This window comes from Cynocephalus volans, chromosome 17, assembly GCF_027409185.1.
Source record: "Cynocephalus volans isolate mCynVol1 chromosome 17, mCynVol1.pri, whole genome shotgun sequence".
NCBI lineage: Eukaryota > Metazoa > Chordata > Mammalia > Dermoptera > Cynocephalidae > Cynocephalus > Cynocephalus volans.
This window is the reverse complement of record NC_084476.1, coordinates 8,124,653-8,147,001: the sequence shown is the minus strand read 5'-3', so window position 1 is coordinate 8,147,001 and position 22,349 is coordinate 8,124,653.

The window sequence follows — 22,349 nt, the reverse complement described above, 5'->3', positions numbered from 1 at the left end:
GGGCCCGTCTCCCCTACCACCTGTGCTCCAAACACTTCCCATGAGACGGGCCATGTGCTGGTCCCATGTGGTGACTCGCTGGCCTCTGAGTGGCTCCTTTTTTCAGTTGTCTGTGGCCCCTTGCTCCTATGTGTGTCCGCAGGAACCCTGCTAGTGGTCTTGCTAGCCTGGGGGCCACCAAGGCCCTCTTCTCCCCTGCCACCTCCAAGCAACTTCATAGGAAGGGCACAGATGCAGCTTTTGCCAGCTCTGTGTGCTCGCCAGGGCCAGCCTTGAAGTGGTCGAGCTCAAAATGGTCAGATCAGTTCTTTCTTTCTCTCATTGTGGCTTCTCCTGCCTTCATGAACTCCGTGTCTCTCTCTTTTTCTTCCCCGAGCTCTAGCAGCCCCAGCTTGGCTGTCGTTGCTTTTTGATGGTTGTAAATTGGTGGATTGTGGGAGAGAGTGACACTGGGGACCATTTATTCTGCCATCTTGACCGGACGTCTCCAACTTATGAATATGTTACTTTACGTGGCAAAAGGGCCTTTGCAGATAGAATTTAGTAAGGATCCTGAGGTGGGGATTATCCTAGATTATCTGGCTGAGCCCCATGTAATCACAGGGACCCTTCTAAGAGGGAGGCAGTAGAATTACAGAAAAGATATAAAAACAGAAGTAGAATTAAGAGAGAAGATGTTCAGGACAGAGCAGAGATAAAAGAAAAGAAAGCATGCTATGCCGATAGCTTTGAAAAGGAGGAGGCTTCGCGAGCCAAGGAGTGCGGGCCCTAGAAGCTGGCAAAGCGGAGGAGACCGATTCTCCCCTGCGGACCCCAAAGGAAGCAGCCTGGCCCACACTCTTTTTTCTTCCTTTGGTGGCTGGCACTTTGATATCAGCCTAGTGAGACCCATTTCAGACTCAAACCTCCAGAAATGTAAGGTGACAAAATTGTATTATTTTAAGCCATTAAATTTGTGGTGATTTGTCACAGCGGCATTAGGAAACCAGCACACTATTCTATTCCACTGTTGTCTTTCGCTTGGGTTGGCTTTTCTGGGAAACTCTCAGGCAAATGGTTTGATTGTTGATTACAAGATCTTCCTGAAAGATGCATCAACTCTTCAGTAGAAAGCATCAGCAGGTTTGAGCCCTGAGATTCTTTGAATCCCTCATCTCAAAATCCTCACCTCACTATGTCCCGCCCCTTCTCCAGGTTCTGGGTGGGACCTCGGCAAAGGCAGGGATCTCATACATGGCTCTTGCTCATTTCGTTTGGCCAACACTTTGGCTTTGCTACGGGATGCCCTGGGGAAGTGGGGACGAGAGAAAAATCAGTTTCCCATGCCTGCTCCACTCTTGGGCCTGACCAGGTCCTCAGGGACAGCACCTGCCCAGAGGGACAGCAGTGTTCACTTGGCCCATGCCCCAAAGCAGCAGAGATGGAGGGAAAGACTGGACAGAGCCAGACTCAGCTGGCGTTGAATCCCAGAGCCAGCCCTCCAGGGCAGCTGTAAAACACAGGTGACTGTCAGTCCCCGTAGCAGTTGTGGGAACTAAAAAGAACCGTGCCTGCAAGACATAACTGTGAAGCACCAGGCACACAGTAGGCCATCCATCAGTATGAGCCTCTGAGCCTCAGTTTCCTCCTCAAAATGGGGATAATGATCCTACCTAGCGGGGTTGTCAGAGGGGAAACTCCGAGAAAACCCTGCCCTTGCAGCTGGGGACAGTGTGTGTGGGTGGGGTGGGGAGGGCAGTTTCTTGCTTGTTTGCTATGTGCCAAGCATCCTTTTATCTAGACGAAGATGTGCTTGATAAACCAACACCCATGTTTCTAGAACACGGGGCTGCTGAGCTGGGCTATCCTGGCCCTACAAGATAAAAGGTAGGTCACCATAAGCGATGGGACATGGAAAGTATGGGACGTCCTGAAACGTGTTTTATCTCTGGCTACATGTCAGAAGAGCTGTGCAGGCGGGCTCCTTGCTGATACTCCTGTCTGAGAATGGAGGACGCCTGCCTCACCTGCCCCCAGCTTGGCGGAACCTCTAGGGGTAGCTGTCTTCCTTGTCAAAAAGCTCCATTATGAGGTTAGGGTCTGGCAGCTGTACCACCCCCAGAACTGTGGCCCAGGCAAAGCCTGAGGGGGGCCCCTCAGTGTCTGTCGCTCTCTGGACTGCGGGAGTGGTTGTTTTTCTGAAACAAGAAGATAGAAACCTTCCCAGCAGAGGCTTGGAAAACCAGCCTGGGCAAAGGGCAGACTATTACCTGCTGTCACCTTGAACCAAAAATAAGAGGGACTTTGTAGGGAAATTCTCATGACTGATGTGCGTGACTTCACAGTAGGAATCCTTCCCTCACCCTCTGCTGAAATGAACCAGTTAAGCCAAGGCCTGGCAAGAAGGAGTAAACCTACTCTGATCTTTGGCCAAGAATTTCCCTAAAGGTGCCCTCAATCAAGGGAAGCAGCTGCTGTTGCTTTGGGTGGTGTTGGGGACAGTGATGTTACTCTTCTCTTAGCTTCAGTTTCTTTGCCTGTAAAATGGGACAGGATTCTTTGCCTGCAGAATGGGATTTTCTTGTAAAAGGGAGACTAGGGATGGTGTGTGCAAAGCACTGGGGAGTGGGGGACACTGAGGCCCACGGGAACCATAGCAGGGTGTGCACAAAAATGAGGGCCAGAGAAGCTCCTGGAAATATTTTATATCTTAACCTGGGTGATGGTTACACAGGTGGATACACATGTAAAAATTCACTGAGAAGTGTCTTTAAACCTTGTTACTTTACCGTATTTCTTTTTTCATTCACAAAAGTAAGTTCTCCCCATCACAATTCTACAACCCTGAGCAAAGAGGAGCTGCTGTGTCTACAGTCACCATGTAGCTTATTCCAGCTCCTCTCCTTGGCATTTCCTGAGGATCAGAAACCGAGCTCTTCAAGCTAGTTAATTTCTGCAACATCAGAGGAGGATTAGAGAGAGCAGGAAGTGGCCCCACCTCAGCTGATGGTTCCTGACCTGCTGGAGTATTGCCAGGCTTTCTGCAGCCAGGGATGGGGAAATAAATGCACAATGATTAAAAAAAAAAAAAAAGACTGTATCTGAAGCAAGCTTTTAAGTCAGACTTGTACTGTAGTCATCACTGTGGCATCAAGCCTCATTTAAGAAGCAGTGTTTACGAAATGCGGTTTGCGGTCTGCAGACACAGCGCTGCACAAACATAGGTCAGTGAGTGCTTTCAGATGGCTCCGCAGCCCCTCCTGGGGCAGAGGCCCACCAGGTGGGAGCCCCTGGACTCCCTCAGAATGAGCAATTCAAGGAAGGACTGCTGTTTTTGTCTGCCAGCTTATCTCTCCCTCCCATCTTCTTCTGGGAAATCATATCCTTTTTTTCCAGGAACTCTATTGACTGTAATTCTGAAGGGGGTGCCAAAAGGAGAACTCCATCCTTTTGGTGTGTGGTGGCCACGTGACCCAGGCCAGCCAATTACAAAGGGTCTGGCATCTGGCCATGGTGATTGGTCGAAGCAGAGCCAATCAGAGACCTTCCCTGGGAGTTTCTATTCTGACACTGATAGAGAGCTCCCTGTTGGCTCTGGGACCTGGCTGTTGGCCTGAAGCTGTGAGGCCATGCCCCCTCCCCACATGACGGGAGTCTGTATCCAGGAAGAGGGAAGGAGGCCCCAGCCTCTGAGTCACCCAGGCTTACAAGTCTAGGGGTTTCCTTTTTTGCTTAAACAAAACACCAGTCAAATTACATCCTTGTTTTGCTCCAAACCCTGCAGTGGCTCCCATGTCACTCCAAGTAAAAGCCTAAGTCCGGACAATGGCCCATGGCCCTGTCCTCTCTGGTCCCCATTTTCTCTCTGAACTCCTCTTTTATTCCTTCCCCTCATTCACTGGGCCCAGCCACTCAGCCCTCCTTACCAGTCCTCAGTCATATTGAACACAGTCCTGCCTCTGGGCCTGTGCTCTGCCAGGAATACTCTTCCCCCAGGTATCCGCTGGGCTGACACACTATCTCCTCCAAATCTTTGCTTAAATCTCACCTTCTCAGTGAGGCTCACCCCGACCACCTCATCACTCTGCAGTCTGCCCCACCCACACACTCCTGAGGCCACCCCCTGCCTCTACTTTTCTTTCCATAGCATGTATCACCCATGACACACCATCTAGCTTATTTATTATCCTTACTGCCTAAAACCTGGCTTCCTAGGGTAGGGGTCTTGGTTCACTGATGGACCATGGGCACCAGTACCAGGCCTGGCCATATACCCACATCCACAATTTGCTGAGTTAAGTTGATCCGAGCTAATTCAATTTGGATTTTCTTTTCCTAATAACCAAAAGAACTTAGACCGAGATAAATGAAAATCTCCACTCCTCTTCCAGCAGTTTGGCTCTGGATCCTGACTCCTGCCTGTCTACTTCCTGGAACACCCAGGGGAGCCTGGCTGACTGTTTCCTGATGGGGAGAGAGCCAGGGAAGAAGCCTGTGTGTCTCTAAGTGGGACTGGCTGCCGGGCAGGCTGAGACCAGAACAAGACAACTGGGGTGTTGCCTCAAGGCACCAGCCTTTGGTAACCATTCAGTTAGGTCTGGAAAGGACGGTGCCTTTTAAATTTAGTTTGCATGTTGACAGCACAAGCACCCATCAGTCAGTGTAGAAACACGGAAGCTGGCATTTGCATGGTATAATGGTTAGGACTGGAAACTGCCCCATCAGTAAACCTGGCCCCCCATGCCCAGCCTGGCCCCAGATACCCATTCCTGAGACAGCCAAGATGGCCTTCAGGAATGACACCAGCCTTCTTAAGGACAGCAGCCAGATGGGGTGATGGCCACAGGGTCACTGGGCACAGACATCATTGGATTTAAGGCAGGTATGACTAGTTGACCCATTTTAGAGATGTGAGGCCTGAGGCCCGGGTTGACAGTTGTACTTGCTCTGGTCCCACAGCTGGCCTTTGGAAGAGGTGGACATCGCTGTCACAGAGGCAGCACTGCTCTAGTTGTGGGCCCAGGGGCTGATGCCCGTGGCTCCTTGTACGTGGCAAGCACTCAAGAGACGGCAGCCTTTAATGTCTGACGTCAGTTTCCCTCCGTTCTCTAATTTCATGACTTTTGGACTCAGGAAATGCCATGTGAGCTCTTCCCCTCTTGGGAATGAAGAAAAGCAGGGCTGCTCAGCTGTGAAGTCCAGTGGTACGAAAAGACTGGATATCCACACAGTGGATTATTACTCAGCCATAAAAAGGAACGGTGTCCTGATCCATCTACAACATGGACAAGCCTGGAAGACATTATGCTAAGAATGAAGCCAGACACAAAGGTCACATATTTTATGATTCCATTTTTATGAAATATCGAGAATAAGTAAACCCATCGAGATAGAAGGCAGATGGGTGGTTGCCGGGGGTAGGAGGAGGGAGGAATAGGTGTGACTGCTGAATGCATGTGAGGTTTCCTTCTGGGATGATGAGAGAGTTCTGGAGATGGATCGTGGTGCTGGTTGCACAATGTTGTGACTGTACTAATGACACTGAATTGTACACTTTAAAATGGTTAGTTTTATGTTAAAAAGAAAAAAGAAAAGCCTCTAGAACCCCTGTCTTGTTCGCGGCTGTATTTACAGTTCCCGACATGGTGTGTGCACAGAGCCATGCTCAGTAAATATTTGTTGAAAGACGGGTCGCCTGAATGTGTGCATGCGACACTGGTGAGTTCCCGGGGCCGGCTGCGGTGCCGTCTTCTTCTGTCTCTGGAGAGACAAACACGCTGGCAGCTGCCAGAGCTCCGACAGCAGGCAGCCCCTGACGGAGCCCATCTGCTGCTCCCCGGACTCCGGGTACTGATGTGCAGAGCTGCAGTCAGGCAGGGGGCATTTCCTGGATGCAGCTCTGGGACAGGACCCAGATGATGGGAGAGGCAGATCGGCAGGAGGGAGAGGGGAAATGTTTGTCTCAGCACAAACCACTGCCATGACATTTCCAGGGAAGCTTCTGTCTCCTTGAGTGTGGCTCCCGGCAGAGGCTGCAGAGTCAGGGGGAGCCAAGAGCCCCCATGCCCAGACTGCCCAGGCACCAACCAGGCCCCCGTGGAGGAGCCCCACACCCACACGCACGCTGCCCACGGGTGCCGCTTTCCGTGGGCTGCAGCGCAGCTGGGCGATTCTGGTGCACAGCTCTCAAACACATCAGGGACCCATTTCCTAGGAGTCCTGAGGCTTTGCATCCCTTGGATCGGGTTCAGCTGGTGATGGCTCCTGGGACAGCTGGCAGGAAGATGAGAACCCCTCCCACTTCTTCAGCTGCCTCCAGGACCCCAAACAACCTCGGTTCTTCTAAAAGGCACCACCCCCTTTCCCTCGGGGCCTTGGTCATGAGATGGTATTTTATGACTGTTCTTTTACTAATCATCCAAGTATGCCAGATGCTGAAATCGTCAAGGGGACGAAATGTGCGCTTCCTCCTTTACCTCTGAGGCGAAGGTCGTCTCTGCAAGTCCCTGATGGTCCGTCTCAATTGCAGCCTGGCCAGGCAGGGGGGCCTCACCACTCACAGTAACAGTAACAGCAGCAGCAACAGCCATCTGTTCGGCACCTCCTCTGGGCCAGGCACCCTTTAGGTGCTTGGTGTATAAACTCGGCTTGTTGTATCTTCAGCATCATCTCCTTGTGTTGTAGAGCATTATCAGGCCCATTTTACAGATAGAGAAATAGGCTCCGGGCTATGAATAGCCTTATCAAAGGTCACAGATCTGGACAGAGGTAGAGCTATTCTCAAGCCAGAGCCTGAGCTCTTGACCCCCCCCCCCCCCCCCCCCCCGGCAGAGCTGAGGTTTGAATTCAGGCCAGCTGTTCCCTTCTTGCACAACTTTTCGTTATTCAGAATTCCTTATGCTGAGCTGGATCTGGCCACCGAGAATACGCACATTCCCTTCTCCGGCCCACTGCCCGTCAGCAACTGGAGGACACCACCAGGGACACCTTGAATCTTGTCTTCTGGGCAAAACAACTGCCACCCATGAGCTCGTGCTGGAGCTCATGCTTTCCAGCCCCTGCGACCATCACCAGATCATTCCAGTTTCTAAAGGTCCCTCTTAAGAGGAGCCATGCCCCATGTGCCACTGGCCCAGATCAGACCAGAGGGGACCACCATCCCTTGCTGAAGACCCCTGACTGCTACAAGCATAGGAAGAATGGTGACTCCAAGCAGGTCTGGCCACATAGTTTGTGGAGCCCGGTGCAAAATGAACATGCAAAGTGAAACGCAGAGTCCCATGTTTGAAAGCGAGAAGGGTTTTCCAGGCAGGGGCTGCAAACCATTAAACCAAATGTGGGGCCCTTCTAAGCAGGAGGCCCCAAGTGACTGCACGAAGCTGGCCCTTATTCTGAGCTCAGGGTGACTCAACATAAGGCAAGTAAGGAAGGCATCTCCTAATTAAAACCAACACAAAGATAACATCAGAAATAGCTAAAGACACGATCAGAGCTTGATAGGGCCTTTTATCCTCTCTGCCTAAAATACTGGATGCCAACAATTTATTATGAATAATAACATGAGCAATAATAGCGGCTAGCATTTTTTTGTGCTTCATCTGAGCCAAGCACCATGCAATTTCTTTTTTTTTAAATAACACTTTTATAACACTTATCATGTGCCTGGGAGATATTAAACTTATTTAATTTTCATATCAACCAGGTGACTTAGGGACGATTACTATTCCCATTTGACAGATGAGAAAGCTGAGGTATTGTTTTAGTCTGTTTTGTTTTGCTATAACAGAACTACCTGAGACTGGGTAATTTATAAAGAACAGAGGTTTATTTGGCTTATGATTCTGGGACAGCTGCACCTGGCACGGGCCTCAGGCTGCTTCTACTCATGGTGGAAAGCAGCAGGCAGCCGGTGGGTACAAGCAGATCACATGGTGAGAGGAAGCAGGAGAGAGAGAGAAGAGGTGCCAGGGTCTTTTAAACCAGCTCCTGCGGGAACTAATAGAGCAAGAACTCACTCATTAATCCTCCCTCCCCCAGGGAGAATATTAATACATTCATAAGGGATCTGCCCCAATGACTCAATCAGTTTCCAATATGGCCACATTGGGGATCAAATTTCCACATGAGTTTTGGAGGGGACAACGCATCCAAACTGCATCATTCCACCCCTGGCCCCCCAAAACTCATGTCCCTCTCACATGCAAAATACAATCATTCCATTCCAACAGCCCAAAAGTCTTAGCTTGCTCCAGCACCAACTTAAAAGTCCGAAGTCCAAAGTCTCATCTGAGACCAAAAGCAAAAATCCTTCCAGCTGTGAACCTGTAAAAACAAAACCAAATTTATCTACTGCCAAGATACAATGGTGGAACTGGCATTGGGTACACGTTCCCATTCCGAAAGGGAGGAATCGGCCAGAAGAAAGGAGAAAAAGGTCCCAAACAAGTCCGAAACCCAGCAGGGCAGACATTATGTCTTAAACCTCCAAAATAATCTTCTTTGACTCCAAGTCCTGCATCCTGGGCACAAATGGGCATCTGGGCCCCCAAAGCATCAGGCAGCCTCACTCCCACAGCTCTGCCAGGCACAGCCCAGTGGGCTGTGCTGGTGCCTGCAACTTTTCCAGGCCTGCATTGCACATTACCAGTGGCCCTACAGTTCTGGGGTCCTGGTGGCAGCCCCTCTGCCTTGGCTCTACTAGACATTTCCATGGTGGAGGCTCCCTGTAGGGGCTCTGACCCCACTTTCCTGCTCAGCATTGCTCTAGTAGATGGCCTTTGAGGTGGCTCCACCCCTGCGACAGGTCTCTGCCCGGGCCCTCAGGCTTTTTCATACATTCTCTGGAATCTGGGTGGAGGCTGCCATGCCTCCACTGCTCTTGTGTCTTGCCGGCCTGCAAACTTAACACCAGGTGGATGCCACAAAGGTTTCAGGCTTAAATTCTCCAGAGCTGCTGCACGAACCACACTTGGGGGGGCCATTTGAGGCAGGGCTGTTCCAGCCAGAGTAGCTGGGATGGAGGACGTAGGTTCCCAAAGGCAGCTGTGCCCCAGGTCTGTCCTCTGGAACAACTCAGTCCTTCTAGGCCTCAGGGCCCATGATGGGCAGGGCACCCTTCCAGACTTCTCAAATGCCTTTAGCATTTTTCTCTCATTGTCTTGGCTCTTAGCATCTGGCTGCCACATCACCAAACTAATGGCTTTAGCAACCAGTTTATCTGCTTCACCCTGTGTTTTTCTCCTGCTATCCACTTCTCTAACACATGGCCAGGTTGCAAATTTTCCAAATCTTTATGCTCTGCTTCCCTTTTAAATGTTGGCTTTACATTATGTCTTTGCCACCATAACTCAGAGTAGGCTGTTAAAAGTAACCATGCAGCTTCCTTAATACTTTGCTGCTTGGAAATTTCTTTTGCCCAACATTCTAGCTCACAACTCTTAAGTCCCACCTTCCACAAAGTCCAAGGGCATGGACACAATGCAGCCAAGGTCTTTGCTATGGTATAGCAAGGGTGATCTTTTTTCCAATTCCTGATAAGTTCCTCATTTCTATCCGAGACCTCATCATCTGCATGGTCTTTGCTGTCCATATTTCTATCAGCATTCTGGTCACAACCATTTAACCAGTCTCTAAAATCTTCCAAACTTTCCCTCATCTTTATGTATTCTTCTAAGTCCTCCAAACTCCTCCAATGTTTGCCCATTACCCAGTTCCAAAGCTGCATCCACATTTTCAGGTATCTGTATAGCAACACCCCACTCCTGGTACCAATTTTCTGTTTTAGTCTGTTTTGTGTTGCTATAACAGGACTACCTGAGACTGGGTAATTTATAAAGAACAGAACAATTTATATAATTTACAAATTATATAAATTAATAATTTATTTGGCTTATGATTCTGGGACAGCTGCATCTGGCACTGACCTCAGGCTGCTTTGGGTACAAGCAGATCACGTGGTGAGAGGAAGCAAGAAAGAGAGAGAGAGGAGATGCCGGGGTCTTTTAAACAACCAGCTCCCACAGGAACTAATAGAGCGAGAACTCACTCATTAATCCCCCCTCCCCCAGGGAGAGCATTAAGCCATTCATGAGGGATCTGCCCCAATGATTCAATCAGTTTCCAACACTGCCACATTGGGAATCAAATTTCCACATGAGTTTTGAAGGGGACAACACATCCAAACTCGATCAGGTATGGAGCAGTTGAGTAATTTGCCCAAGCACAACACTAGTAAGTGGTCTCACAGCAACCTTTGGAGTGAGTGGTCACAGCAGTCACAGAGGATTCCTGAGGTTCAGGGAGGAGAATAAGCCACAGTACAGTAATCACAAGTGGAGGACTCAAATCCAGAGCCATGCAGTTGCACAGCCTATGCTCCGAGCCCCTTTTGCAGCATGGCCCTCACCAAAGACCCTGGTAACATGCCTGTAGGGAGCCAAATAGTGTTCCCCCAAAAGATATGTCTGAGTATTAACCCCTGGTACCTGTGAATGTGACCTTATTTGGAAATAGAATCTTCATTAGGTAGGGTTCTCTAGAGAAGCAGAACCAACACACACACACACACACACACACACACACACACACACACAGACACACACACACACACATATCTCCTTTTATGTGAAAATTATATAAAAGTAGACTTATTATCATTCATAATTGGTTCATGTGATTACAGGGGTTGAGAATTCCCATGATCTGCTGTCTGCAAGCTGGAGGCCCCAGAAAGCCAGTGGCAGAACTCAATCCAAATCCAAAGGCCTGGGAATTAGGAGAGCCGATGATGTACATTCCAGCCTGAGGGCAGGAGAAGATGAGATGAGATATCCCAGCTCAAGCAGTGAGGCAGGAAAAAAGGGGCGAGTTCCTTCCTCCTCTGCGTTTTGTCCTGCTCAGGCCCTCAGCCGTTGGATGAGGCCTGCAATGGAGAAGATGCTCTGCTGCACTCACAGATTCAAGTGCTGATCTCATCTGGAAACACGCTCACAGACACACCCCGGAATAATGTTTAATCTGGGTACCCTATGGCCAAGCAAATTGACACATAAAATTCACCATCACAAGTCTGTTCCTTGTCAGCTTGGCACTCATACACACCTCCTAAACCATACTTAATCTCCAACAAAGACAGCAGCAATGTCATAATTCCACCTAACATGACACGACTCTCCTGCACGCATCTGAATATGCACTGATCCCTTCCCCAGAAGAGGAGGCAACATCCCTGAGTGACGTTTACTCTCCTCCTTAATATCCTGTGGTTTGAATATTACGATACAAAATCAGTCCATCTTCTGTAACATGATAAGGGAATAAGAGAGATAAGAAAACAAAGACACACATACGCACATCTATAGCAAAGTAAGGAGGAAACGCTAACAACAATTACAGTCCTTCTCTCTATAACTGGTCACATGGTCATGGCTGGCGTTTATAACTACTTTCATCTACTACCCATTCTGTATTTCCTGTGCCTTCAGCAAGCACCTTAGCTGGTCGTGGTTCTTTACCTGGTGGGGTGACCCAGTCCTTCATTCCTGAAGGGTCTGGCTACCAACAGTCCTACCCAGGTTAGGCTGCTATCGTTTTCCTTTGACCTTAATCACAGGGTATGGTGATACTCAGAGATGCGCTAAAGCAGCTCCTGCATTCCAGACATTGCCTTTCTTACCTCCATCGTGCAGTAGCAGTTCAACTTCCCCTCAGTATTCAGCCACCCAAGCCAGCACTGTAACTCCTTTCTCGGCCTGGCGATTCAGAGAAATGAGGAGCCCAAAGTGTTGGTGACAGTCTTAACTTCCAACTCAATGGAATCATCGTTGTGCCTCCTGGTGGCAACATTCCTCCTTCGGCAACTAAGACCTCTAGGCCAGCAGAGCACAGTAACAGGAATGAGAAGAAAAATTCAGCTAGTGGGTCACTAGGGGTGATGGTGAGTAGCGCCACTCCCATTGCTGCCCCTTGATTTCTGGGCCTGTGAACCTGGCTATCAGAGCAATATCACCATAGGTTGGGTGCTGATGCAGAGCAGAGACAACTTTCTGGAGAACTTTGTCCCAGCCCGACAAGCTGGTGCTGTAACTGAGTCTTCAAAAGGCCCTTCCACCATTCTATCAAGCCAGCAGCTTCAGGATGATGGGCAACAAGGTAAGACCAGTGAATTCCACGAGTCTTTCTTTGGCTGTGAAGTGAGTTCCTTGATCAGAAACAATGCTGCATGGAATACCAAGATGGTGGATACAGCATTCTGTAAGTCCAGGGATGGTAGTTAAAAGGCAGAAGCATCATGTGTAGGGAAGGCAAATCCATATCCAGAGTAAGTGTCTATTCCAGTAAGAACAAAGCACCTCCCTTTCCACGACGGAAATGGTCCAGTGTAATCAACCTACCACCATGTAACTGGCTGATCACCCCAGGGAATGGTGCCATATTGGGGGCTCAGTGTTAGTCTCTGTTACTGGCAGATTGGACAGTCAGCAGTGGCCCAAACCAGGTTGGCGTTGCTGAGTGGATGCCTATGTTGCTGAGCCCATGTGTCACCTCTGTCCCTGCCACCATGGCCACTTTGTTCATGAGCCCATTGGAGGATGAGTGGCTGGAGCAGGAGGCTGAGCAGTACGCACAGAATGGGTCATCCTGTCCACTTGAGTATTCAAATCCTCCTCTGCTGAGGTCATCCTTTGGTGAGCACTCACATGGGACACAAATATCTTCACTTTTTTTAACATTTAGAGCGGTCTATCCACATACCTCTTTCCCAAATTTCTTTGTCGCCAGTGTTCCAATCATGTTCCTTCCAAGCCCCTGAACTTCTGGCCAAACCATTGGCCACAGCCCATGAATTGGTGGCATACAATTGCACCTCTGGCCATTTCACCTTCCAAACAAAATGCATAACCAGGTGCCCTGCTCAAAGATCATAATGGGCAGCTCAGGTTGCCCATGGTAACTTGGTGGCCCATGGTCAAGTGTTCAGCCTCTGCTAAGGCCACTAGCAGGCCAAGAGCTGTCTCTCAAAAGGAGAGTAGTTATCTGTGGAGAATGGTAGAGCCTTGCTCTGAAATTCTAAAGGCCTGTCCTGCGATTCACCTGTAGGGGCCTGCCAGCGCTCCAGACAGCATCCCTACCTGACACTGACACCTCAAGCACCACTGGATCTGCTGGATCGTGTGGCCAAGCAGCAGAGCAGCTTGCACAGCAGCCTGGACCTGTTGCAGTGCCTTCTCCCCTTCTGGACCCCACTCAGTACTAGCAGCTTTTTGGTTCCCTCAGTAAATGGGCTGAAGTAACATGCCCGAATGAGGAATATGTTGCCTCCAAAATCTAAATAGGCCCCTCTTTCTTGGTTGTGGGAGGAGTCAGATGCAACAATTTATCCTTCGCCTTAGAAGGGACATCTGGATATACCCCACACCACTGGACTCCAAAAAATTTTACTGAGGTACAAGGCTACAAGGCCCCTGAGTTTTAGTTGAATTTATTTCCAACTCTGACGTGCAAATGTCTTACCAATAAGTCTAGGAGTACTTGTTTCTTCATGCTCACTAGCTCTAAACAGCATAATGTCATCAGTGTAACAAACCAGTGTGGTATCTTGTGGAAGGGAAAGATCCCTGGGAACTAAGTTATGACATGGGGCTGAAGAGTTCATATGTCCCTGAGGTAGGATAGTGAGGCTAGTCTTGCAAGCTGAAAGCAAACTGCTTCTGGTGGGTCTAATGGACAGGGATGGGGAAAAAAACATTTGCCAGAGGGCCAGCCCGTGGCTCACTTGGGAGAGAGTGGTGCTGATAACACCAAGGCCACAGGTTTGGATCCCATATAGGGATGGCTGGTTTGCTCACTTGGGAGAGCGTGGTGCTGACAACACCAAGTCAAGGGTTAAGATCCCCTTACCAGTCATCTTTAAAAAAAAAAATTTCCAGAGCACTGGCTGCATACCAGGTACCAGGGGTGTGTTAATTTGCTCAAGCAATGAAACCACATCTGGGCAGTGCAGTTCTATACAAAGAAATGGGCTAATGTCACTTAATTTTCACTGTGCAATAAAGTGTTCTAGGACTTATGCCTTTCTGGTTTGCTATTTTTTTTTTAAGACATGTGATAGAAAGGTCACAGATGTGATTAGATTCTCAGATGAAGCACATGCCTATCAATTGAGACCCCAACACTTGTGAATCAAGATGCTGAAGCCACCTTTGAGGTAAAGTCCAAATCATGAGCTGATTTCGAGCAATTTGGTTTTAAAGGTCGAAAGAACAGCAAAAATTCCTCTTCCCATCTGTGATAATAATGTCAAACTAGGGGTTGAGTTTTATAGTTTGAAAGTGCTTATTTTCTGTGACAGCCTTGTGCATTAAATCTTCTTACCTACTTTTGGAGAAGGAGAAACTGAGACCTGGAGAGGCCAAGAAACCTGCCCACGATGGCCTAGCAGCTGAGAAGCAAGGAGGAGCACAAGCCCTGAGCCAGTGCCTGGTTACTGTCAGGCGCCACCACTTCCTAGCTGAGCTCCATAGTGAGCCTCACTTCCTCCATCTCTAAAATGGGTGTGATAATGGACCTTCCTTCTAGGATTACTGAGATAATCCAGGTAGCACAGAATGGTGCCTGGCATTAAATGTAAACCATCAATGCTTTTGGTATTGCTGCTGTTATTTTAACAATGGAGATTCAACCAGGCCAGTTTCATTCCAGAGGCAAAGCTTTTATGCAGAGGACATGCTTTTATCCAGTCCAACCAGCTAGAAATGAGCACACCAACATTCACTCTGGGAGATTCGACAAATACACAGCAGCCACCTAGGTCACACGAGGACGTTGACTCATCCGCCCCCCTTGCATCTAAAATCAGATGGGTGTGTAACAGGTGAGGACAGAAGCACAGAAGAGAAATGGGGGCTTTGGGTGGGTCCCCCAGGAACCCGATTGGCTGGTTGGAAGCCAGAGGGAGTACTGGACAAGGCCCAGAAGATAAAGAATGGGTGGACTGGACAGCAGGCTCCATACAGAAGCAGACGCATCTCCCCAGAGAAGCAGCCCCAGGCAGTTCCCATGTGCTGGGGCAGTAGCTCCTCACCTGGTCCCACCACCATGGCCACAACTGATGGGACAGGGGAGACCACCTGACCCCAGGAAGCTAGTGTTGAGCCTGGTCAGCAGCCAAGGAAATCAACAGCCTGGCGAGGGCCCTGCCCCAACAGGCCCTCCCCTGGTGTGAACTGAAGGTGCCCAGCAGGAGACGGAAAGGCGGCGCAGCTGAGAGGAGACTGGGCTCGGGCTGAGCGCAAGGGACACACGTGCCTAGCGATGACCAAGAGCCCCTCGGGAAATCCACTTTGGATCCTGATGGGCCCTGGGGTCCCCACTAGTGTCCCGTGCCCCGTGAGGCTTTGGACCCAGAGCATCCTCACAGTGATCCCCTTTATCCTGGGGTCCTCAGTGCACTTTTGCCCCAGCAAAGCAAAGAGACTAAGGAACTGCCGCAAACCAGGGCTAGTTTGTGCCACCTGCCACCTGCTCTGTTGGATGTTCGGGTCTTGTTTGTCCTCTGGGTACTGCAGGGTAAGAGGACATTTTCTATGCAAGCCTCTCACTGCTTCCCTGTCTCCCCCAGACCCTAACCCCACCACCATGAAGGCCTCCCTGCTCTCCCCTGGCCCCAAGAGCCTGCTCCTCCGTGGCGCAGAGAACACTGTGGACCCAGAGGAGCCCCTGTCACCAGCAGCCCCCACCTCGCTGAGTGTTTCCTGCCAGGCATAAGACCTGGCCAAAGAGAACAGGCTCTTCCCCACCAGACAGGGTAGCAGACAGACAATCCTTCAGCGTGGGCTAGAACACAAGCTGGGCAATAAAACTAATGATAGTAATTATTATATAACAATATTAATGATAATAATAGCTAACATTACTGCCAAACACTGTGCCCAGTGCTTTCTAAGCTCATTGTCTTCTTGTAGCAATCCTAGGAGGTGGGTCTGTTATTATCCTCATTTTAGAGATGAGGAAATTGAGGTTCAGAGGAGCATTGTGAGTCAGCCAATGTCTGTGCTAAACCACGGTGATGTATGTGAGACTCGGCTGGGAAGGGGCTATTGCCCAGAGCAGGGTGTGGGAGACCCACCGAGTTGATCTCCCAAGCTGAGCCTACCTGGTTGCTCTGACCTCACCCAGGGTCTCTGCTTCCCAATCTGGACTATCTCAGAACCACAGTAAATGAGCACATGCACTATAATCAGCTGCTCAGTCCAGGGCACAGGGCTGGGGACTGGTGTCCCTGAAGGGTTCTGGAGCCTGGAGAGGACCAACTATGTCCCTTGCTATCGCCCCACCCTCACTCCCCACCCCAGGCACAAGCTGCAGCCAGGGACCTGGGCAGCCCAGCTTGACAAGTCCTAGGAGGCCCTGACCCACCTACCTCATCATCAGCAACCCACCCAGCCCTCGGGGACAGCATGGCTTTTAACGTCTGAATTGCACAACATCACCCTAGAGGAGAAAATGCTTCCTCCTCCTGGCTGAACGCCGTCTTTGCACCCAGTCTTCAGAAGTTCCCCAGCTCTGTGCACATGAAACTACACACCTGGAGCAGGTGGAAAGAGCACGTCTATGATGAGAAAGCCAGGGCAAGTCCTTGCAGAAAACAGGATGCAGGAAGCCCCGGGAGAACAGCCATGAGTGTGGAAGGCGGGGCCCAGCAGAGGTGTCCCAGGGGCTGGTTTGGACTCTCTCTCTTCTAGGCAGTCTCCTCTGAGCCAGCTTTGACCCTCCCTCCCACCTCTTACCCTGTCCCCAGGCGCCTCAGCCTGAGCTCATCAGGCAATGACTTCAGCGATGTCACACCAGAGGCCTTGGCTGGCTTGACATCCAAGGGGCTTCAGGCTTCTTGCTTTCTCCTGTCTTGCATGCATGACTCAGGCTGGGACACACCAGACTGTGGTCAGAGTGGTGAGGCTCTCCGTTTTTGCACAATCGCTTTCCTCACTCAAACCGCAGGCCATGTGGGGCCCCTCCTCTGCCTCTCGACCTGCGGCCAGGGTTCAGACGCTGGGCAGACAAAGACCCTCTCTGCCCAGGGTCAGGACCAACCCTCAGGAAATTGCCGCAGTGAGGAAAGCTTTCTCCAGAGGCACGTACTAGTCTTGCATTGCTGGGTTCCCTCAGAGCTCCTCTGTCATCCCTGCCCCCACTCATCCTTCCCCCTCCTGCCTCCCCCACCCACTCCCCCCTTTTCCTCCTCTGCAAACAAATAAGTGACCTCATAGCCAAATTCAGCTCGTTAGTGATGGGACATATGATTTTTTCCGAACGGGGGCTGTATTTCTGAAAATGAAAGCCTGATGATACATCATGTGTTCATTCATTCATTCTTCATTCATTCATTCAGGGAGAGGCAGTAGAGCGGTTAAGAGCACGGGTTCAGGGGTCAGACAACCTGTGGGTGGGTCCCCGCTCCACCCCTTGCTACCTTTGCCACCATGCATGGGCCAGTGGCTTCTCCATCATTCCTCTGTTCCCGCATCTGGGCTGTGGTTCATACTCGCGAGGACTGGCAGGACGCTCAGTGCATGAGGATCCAGCTCGGGGCAAGATGATGATTAGCTGAGGTGCTGAGCACCGAGGGAGCTGGCACTTTTCTGAGAACAGGAGGGAGCCTTCGGGGAGTCTCGTGCAGGGCAGTGACAGGATCAGGTCTCTGGCTGCTGGGGGGAGGGGGCGAGAGAGGAAAGGGGAGGAGCTAGGGGACAAGAGAGGAGAGGGGACAAGTGAGGATCTGGTGCTGTTGCCCAGATGAGAGGTGATAGAGACAGGGAAGCAAGAAGACACATGTCAGTAAAGTCAGAGCGGTTACCTCCAGGCCAAGGAAGGGTTTTGACTGGGGTAGAATATGAGGGAACTTTCTGGAAAAATTACGGTGTCTCCATTGGGTGTTAGTTACAGGGCTATCTACATAGGTAAATAATTCACTGAGCTGTGAACTTAAGTTTGTGCATTTTACTGTAGGTGAATTGTATGTCAATAAAAAAATAACATAAAATTCCAATGTTGAGGTCTTTGACTTGAACAGGGGAGGTGCTATGTACTGTGATGGGAAGCCTGGAAGAAGCACTGATTTGGGAGAAGAGATTAAGAATTCAGTTCTGTGCTTAACCAGTTGCTGTGCATTTAAGTTGTTCCCAGTGCACTCCCAGTGTAAGCTGTGCTGACATGAGCATTTTTGTGCATTCAGAAGTGGAATTTCTGGGTCAACATGTAGGCCTGTCTTTAAGACCTTTGATTCACATTGCTCGCAAGGTTTTATCAATTTACTCTCCTACCACCATTCATTCATTTGTTCATTCATTCATTCACTAAGCGCCAACTATGTGCCACACCCTGTTCTGGGTACTAGGGACTCAGTAGTAAACAAGACAGGGAGGTCGCTGCCTGGCCCCTCCACGGAGCTTACAGGGTAAAGTGTGGGGTAGCGGGAAGAGGGACCCTCTTATTCAGAGGCATCTTTCCAACCCTAAAGAGGTGCACAGACTGGAAACACTTGCCCACAACCTTGGCATGTAACCAAGGACCCTGGAAGGAGGTTCAGGCACCCCAAAAGAGATGGAGAAAAGCTCCCTGCCCTGCTGTCTGCCTGTCTTAGTCAGCTCAGGCTGCCATAACAAATGGCCAAAAACTGGGTGCTGAACCAACAGGAATTTATTTCTCGCATTTCTGGAGGCTAGAAGTGCAATATCCAGGTGCTCTCTCACTGTGTCCTCACATGGTGGGGAGAGAGGGGGAAGCAAGCTTTCTGTGTCTGTTTTTCCGAGGGTGCTAATCCCATCATGAGGGCCCCACCCTCACAACTTCAGCTAACCTAATTGAAAGAAAGTGAGCCGAGATGCCGGGTACTGTTCAAGCTTTATTAAAGAAGGAAATCTGCTGGGCTGTGCTCAGAGTGGCAGGCAGCCCAGGGCTGCCCTGAAAAGGGGACAGCACCAGGTGTGGGGGTGGTAGAGCTTATATAGTGCACCAAGGGCTGGCTGATACCATCAAGGAGGGGCATTATGCTAATGTGGATTGGGGTGGAGAACTGCGTCCTTGTGGAAGCAAAAGGGGTTTCTGTTTAAGTCAGGAGGCTTCTTGTAAAGGGGGGGAGGAGGAGGTGGGCGGCACCATTTTGTACTTGGGCTTGTCTAAAGTGGCGCTGGTTATGTTGCAGACCTATTATTCCTGCCTTTTAAGTATAGGAAAAAGGGTGGAGGTCTCATTCTTCTGAAGGTACTTCCTGCTGGAGATGGGCGAAGATATGGAAAAAATAAAATATTTATGTCGGTGGGTAAAACCATTAGGTGGTGGGGTATTGGTTTCATGTGGGGAGGCTGTATTCCTCTGGGGAAGGGTCGCTGGTTCTAAGGGGCTGATATCCTCCTTGCAGGGACAATTCAGTGACCTTTTGGTTGGTGAAAGCCTGTATACATTCCTGCAAGAAAGTAGAGAAACACCAAAAGAGACAGGGACCAAAAAGTAGGATGAGGCACAGTTAGGGGCCCTAGTAGGGGCATAGGCCAGGGTATCCAAAGGTTCAGTGAAATGGTTTAAGCAGTTTTGGATCACCCTGGACTCATTTATGCAATAATGGCATTCCTCCCCCAAGAAGAGGCAGGTGCCTTCCTTCTCAGCTGTAAGGAAGTAAAGGACCTGACGGTTCTGTAAAGCAACTGTTGACTGTCGCGAGTGAGATGACCTGTCACTGGAGGGAGGAGATGCTGTCTATGCTTAGTTTTTCTGAGAGTTTTTGATAGAATGGAGAGGCAGTAGCAGGGTCCGCTATGCCAGTTCCAGTTGCAGGAAGGATCCCTGCCCCAAATAAAAGGTACAATTAGTGCCCTACGGGAGTGGGGGGCTCTTCCTGAAGGGGGGGCAAAGTTAGTCCCAGTCCCGTCTCCATCTCTCCATCTGTCTGGAGGGTGATGTCAGGGATGAGCCAAAAGAATATGCAAGAAGTCACATTAGGGGACAGGCAACAGGATAATGTAGTTTTACAAAGGAAATATATCCCAGTTTTAGGGCGTGGATGAGGAGGGTAAGTGAGTGGTAGCGTTTGGTGTTAGTGAGGCAGAGTGTGGGCACAACGCTGACAGTCCCCACTGAGGTGACATTAGAGGAAAGTGAAGAGACATTTGTGGAAACGTTGCAGGCTGCATTGACAGGGAGGGCGGTGACCACAAAAAGTTTCTCGCAAAGTGGGAGACAGATGAGTCACTCAGGGACCATTCTGATTTGCTAAGGACTGCATCATCCCTGAGGACCTGGAACCTCCATGTTCCAGGTAAGGGGGAGCATTGAGGTAGAAGGAAAAAGAAGGGAAGGATGAGAAGGGTTAGGGAGCCAAAAGAATTTAAAGGGGACATTTGTGGAATATACTAAAAAGCATGTGTACTTCACAGGGCCTGGTTTTCCAAAGTCTTGCAGTTTCAAATACTGACCTTGTGGAGGACTGGAAATTTTCCTCAGGCTATAAGTCTCTGGTGTAATATAAAGATTTGTGGCACAGCAAGGTTACTGGCTCAGGGACAGACTAGTTACTGATTGTTATGTAAAGATACTGAGAAATGCTGTAAGAAGGAATGTTTGCTAAGATCAAGCTGTTGTTGATAGGAACATTTAATTGTTACTGGGATGTCATCTGGCTTGTTTCACTGAAAGTTACCAGCCTATATTGTTAAACTATAAACCCACCTATGTCTCTTCCTGTAACTTCCTGGTCTGGAAAATAAATGCAAGAAGAGAACCCCAATTTGGGGTTAATTTCCCGAGGAAGGGATGCCTCTTGCTTGAGTGTACCCAAGGGAAGTTAACCACTTTGGGGCTTCTCACTGCTCAGAAGATATGGGCTCTGAGTAATCCTTTGCATCTCCATCACCCAGGAGAAGAGGGGTGACAAATCCGTGGGGGGCAAAGCCACACAAAGGAACAGACATTGCCACAGTGAAATTATTAAGAAGCATCCTACTGATAGGAGGTAAAGAAGTGCCAGGAGAAATCTTCCTATAATGTTATAATGTTTTGGGGCAGCTGCTGCCAATCCTGTAGCAGGTACTAGAAGAGATAGTGTAATAGTAGCTCTTGTGTGAAGGACGTGACGCGGGCCTGCAGGAGTGAGAGGATAATCGCTGGGGGAAAGATCATCCTTCTTCAGGGACTGGGGGAAGACTGGAGGTCCTGGAGATTTTCAGTTTTGTGGATCCTAAAATGGTTGAAGTGTGAGGAGATGTTGGGTTGGGGGTTGAGCAGAGGGACCCCTCTGGCTTGGTGTCAACAAATTTTTGGGTAAAGTCTCAGGTGCTAGTTTTACCAAGGACAAGTGATACCAGGGGGCCTTTCCTAGTACTTTTACTGCCATAGGGGTGGCAAGAAGTACCGTACAAGGCCCTTCCCAACATGGCGAGAGAGGCTTTGGGATTCGGGTTTTAATATACACTTGCTGTCCCGGGCTCAGTTTAAAGTCTGAGAGGGTGTTGGGGAAAGGGTGAGGTAATAGAAGGTTGGCCTGTTCCCTAAGAAGATCCCTAATGAGTGAAAGAGTAGGGAGATTCTGGCCTAAAGGCGATGAGCTGGCAGGGAGAGGTGTGGGAGTGAAGGGCCGACCGTACATAAGTTTGAGGGAGCTGAGGCCTGTGGGCTTTCGGGGGGCAGCCCACAGGTGAGTGACTGGTGGGGAGGCCAAAACAAGGGATGATTTCTGAGGTGAGAGCATGTGTTACTGCTGTAGCATCCTCTGATGCGCAGGGAAAAGCCTCAATCCAACCCGAAAAGGTATCTACTAAGGTTAGAAGATAGCGTGTCCTTTTGTGGGAGAGTAATATAAGGGCCGAGGAAGGCGTAGTAGGGGTTCACAGCCTGTATGAACTGAATTATGGAAATCTAAAAAGATTTGCTCAGCTTCTGTGGTAGGGAGGATGTAGCGACCAGCCAGAGTATACCAGTTGTCCTTTCTCTGTGCCCCCAACTGTTGGAGGGGTTGTATGTCTTGGGGTGTGTATTGGGATAAGGGCGTATGGGCCATGACAAGGACCTGAGCAGGAGAGGAAGAGTCGGGGGTGGGGGGCTGGTGATTGAACAGCCTGTTTTGTGGTTAGATCTACCAGTTTGTTTCCCTGAGCTATGGGGTCATTGGAGGTTTGGTGTCCTCTGCAGTGTATAACCCCAGCCTCCTTTGGGAGTTGTGCAGCCTCTATAGCTTGTGTTAGATTTACTGTGGCATAACCTGCCCAGGGGGCAGTCGTGGAGGTGGCACTCGCATCTATGAACCGTGTAATGGGATGCAGGGAAATGTGTGGAAAAGGATTAAGAAAGAGGTCTAAGGCCTCCATGCAATTGTGTTCTAA